The following is a 3822-nucleotide window of genomic DNA, read 5'->3' as shown; positions in this document are numbered from 1 at the left end:
TTTTTTTTTTTTTGCGGTTTTTCAAAAGAAACTAAAGGAATTTTCCAGTTGTTTCAAGCTAAAGGGTAGTAAAAAAAAATTTAACTGTATGAATGAGACCTGATATTATGTAGAAATTGAGGAAAATTGAAGGCTTTTCAAGGATCAAAAGATTTGTTTTTCACTTTCCCGAAGAATACGAAACGAATAGAAATCGCAAAAGAACGCCGGGCTGTTCGCCCATGTAATAAAGGACCAGACACGTAACAGAGCGGATCCTTCCGTTATGTACTCCCCAGCCACACACTGGACTCCTAGACCCCCTCTAACCAAGGCGCTGGATAAACTCGAAAAAGTATCTTCCTTTCCAACAGTTCAGCAGGTTCCTTTCAGACAGAAAGTCGGGGTTCCTCCCCTCCCGATTGTCCTTGGCCAAGTCTCTGGAATTCAGGAAAATATCATCGTACCACTTTCTTCACACCCCTCCCTCCCACAGGAGTTCGTCCTCTAAAGACCTTAGTCCAAAGCATCCCCTTATCCATCACTTTCACCCGATTCCCCTCACCCAGGAGTTGTTTTTTTTTTTTTCCTTTTCTCCCCCTCATTCCTTAAGGCTTACCCTCACGCCATCCTAACCATTTTTGTCTCTTACACTTCGAAACTAGGAGTCACCCTCCTTACCCCTAAGATGATCTACGCCACAGAACAGAGTTAAAACAAACAACAACAAAAAACAGCCCAGCGAATTTCCCTCCTCCGATGCGACGCCCCCTCCCCCGAAGACCAGGCTGCCGCCTCGAGTATCGCACAGCGCCCCCCGAGACACTAGGTCGCCAGCCTCTGCAGCGAGCACCAACAATGCGCGGCGCCTCTGGGGGTCCCTGACAATGAAGGAGACCACCGCGAGTCGCCCCCCCACCCCCAAACAACGGGCAGGGGCGGCGGCCTGGCCACCGCCATCCTCCCCGTCTTCTCCCGCCAGATAGAGAATGGGGGGGCCCTGGCTCCCGCGAGGAACTCACCGGCGGGGACAACGGGCAGACGAAGGGAGGGCAGCGCCCACGAGGGGAAACAAGGAAGGCGGGCCTCGGTTCTTCGGCACTGCCAAAGAGCGGGGCTCTGTCGCCGGGGGTTGTTTCCTTTCATTCGAGGAGAGTCGGGCTCGCCGAGCGCCCTTACGTTGCCTCCCTCCGTACGCACACGACCCACAGAACGTTAAGACGTCTCCAGCGCGCCGGGGCTTCTGATTGGCCACTGAGCCTGGGCGGTTGAAGCCGCCAAAGTAAGGCGCAAGCGCGTGGACCAGCCCCTCGAAAGGCTCGGGGCGACGGCCCCGCCTCCTGCTCGCGTGCGTACCTTCTATTCTCCGCTCTGCAGCTCGCTGAGGCTATGCGGGCAGGATCCGAGACCTAGAAAGAGATTTGAAGAGAAAGCTGAGCACTGGAGGGAGAAGGCTCTGGGTTGGGGCCGGAAAGCCTGGGACCAGGTTCTGGGGAACCGGTTTTCCAGTGACTCAAACGCATAGGCCTTAGCCCTTGCACTTGTTCATCGAGGCCTTTTTACATCCATTATTTCATTGTACTCTCCTGGCATCCCTGTGAGTCCTCCTTTCGCCCGATTTCACTGCCAGTAAAGACAGAGCTCCCAGTGCAATCTGCCCAATTGCATGGCAGTCTTGTGGCTAATCATTTTAATCACTCAACCTCTTATTTCTTGGGGGAAGGGTGTCTTGGAAATGAGGATGAAATACCTCACAAGTTTATTGTGAAGAAGAAGACGGATGCAAATGAAGAAGCAGGTATTACCGACCGTGGTGTAAATGCTGAAGTTGTCATAATCAAAAAAGATGAACGATTTTCTTTATAAGCCACACAGTTAAGCCAAATACCGAAACCAGTGCTCTTTATTTAGCGTGTGGGAGCCACACTTACAACTGTGAATCTCAGCTCTCTCATCTCTAGCTCTACGACCTTGATCCCGTTGTTATTACATCTTGTCCCTCAGACCTGCTAATTCTAAAATGGAGAACGTAATGGTAACCCTCTCAAAAGGGTGTGAGAAATTAGTTAATATAAGCAAATCACATTAGAATTATGCCTGGGGACATAGTATATCTTATGTGAGGGTGAGGGGTCAACTTTTGTTATTTTCTTCTGGCCCTAACAAGGGAAAACCATTCTTTTAAAAAAGAAAAGAAAATATAACTTAACAAGTAAGCATGCAAAGCTGCCTTTTATCTAGCTGCTTTTCCTGCAATGGGAGTGGATTTACATTCTGGACCTAATGTTTTTGAAACACCATTTCATCAGTCTTTACATTTTTTTTCCCTTTCAAGTTCAGCCTTAAATTTCACCACAGAAGAAAACTGTAACCATAGTAGTGTAACACTGATTCATTGAAAGGGAACTCAGCTGGTTGTGGTGGCACACACCGGTAGGATTTGCTGGAGGAGGCTGAGGCAAGAGGATCACGAGTTCAAGGTCAGCCAGGGCTACACAGTTTTTGCTTTCCCTCCAAACCTCCTTCTGCCTTGCTCCACTTTTCCAACTCACTGCCCGCCACCTTTTGCTTTCCCTTTCTCCAGGCCTGAAAGGGAACTCAATGAGGACCTACAAATCTATCGTTTAGCTACAAGGAACCTTTCTTTAGTGCAGGCGCTGAGATATCAGTCTGTCCCAATTTCAGTAACTAGAACTGTGCTTTTTATCACATCTCTCCCGTGCACTGGAAGCTCTGGATCACTCCCTCAGCTTTGGGGCATCAGTTGGTTTGCTCTAGCTTGCCTTCACACTTAAAAGACCCATCTACTAGCACTGTCCTTTGCCTCCAGTTACTCTCTAAGGAGTGACTAGAGATTTGCATAAGAAGATCCGCAATGTGTTTTCCATTTAAACTGTATGTAAATCACAGGTCATTCACCATCATTTTCTGAGTTTTACAGGCTAATTGAAGCCATAATGACACTGATAAATATGTAAGAGAAAACATAGTGCCTGACCAGTATATAGTCTTTATTTGACCCCCTATTTTCACATTTTACCACCTTTAATTCATTCTTCCATCCATGCACTCATTTGAATCCAATTTAATTCAACACATGTTTTCAAAACTAAGTTTAATCCAACACAAGCCCATTGAGTTCATCGTCTAAGTACTGAGAGCATCAAGTAAACCAATACAGGGCGATGTGATAAAGGTACATGCCTGAGGCAGAGACATCCACTGCCTGATGTGTACAAAGCACTGTGGTAAGGTACAGCACAATAATGAAAAAGACACAGCTTTTCCTTTCAACTGATTGTAGCCTCGTAAGAAAAAGACAAATGGCTACAACAGGAGATGTTAGCAGTAAGTACCTTATAGACAGTGAGAAGGAAATGCAGAGTTGCAAAGACAGTTATCAGTCGATTGATCTTTTAGGTCCAGGTCTGGTAGCCAGTCCCTATTGGCATGGCTGATGGATGCAGCCTGTTCCTTCATGATTGGGGGTATAGCATAGGCCACACTGATCTCATATTAACAGACCAGTTCATTCCCACCAATACTCCTCTCTTCTTCTCCTTCAGGCTCCAGTTACTGCTTCATTTTCGTATTTCATACTCAGCAAAGGTCCCAAATTCATGACTCATTTTAAAAAGGACTGTCTGAGCTAAGATCTTGTACACCCATCCTCTTATGCTTCCACGAAGACTGACAGTTGTCTGTCCTGATTTCGGCAACTGGGGCTGCACTTTGCACCACATCTCCTGTGTTCTGGAAGCTCTGATCCACTCTCATCTTCTCAGGGCTTTCTTTGCTCTAGCTTACCTTCACATCCATCTACTTCCATTGCCCTTTGCCTCC

General features: G+C 47.2%; 1 pseudogene; it reads left to right on the top strand.

Moving 5' to 3' along the window:
• LOC129684830 (RING finger protein 44-like) overlaps positions 1 to 965 on the top strand; it is a 20466-nt pseudogene extending 19501 nt beyond the window's left edge.
• Positions 966 to 3822: the final 2857 nt, after the last annotated feature.

Source organism: Psammomys obesus, unplaced genomic scaffold, assembly GCF_907164565.1.
Source record: "Psammomys obesus unplaced genomic scaffold, mPsaObe1.curated_primary_1811, whole genome shotgun sequence".
NCBI classification, from domain to species: Eukaryota; Metazoa; Chordata; class Mammalia; order Rodentia; family Muridae; genus Psammomys; species Psammomys obesus.
This window is presented reverse-complemented; position numbering and strand designations above follow the sequence as displayed.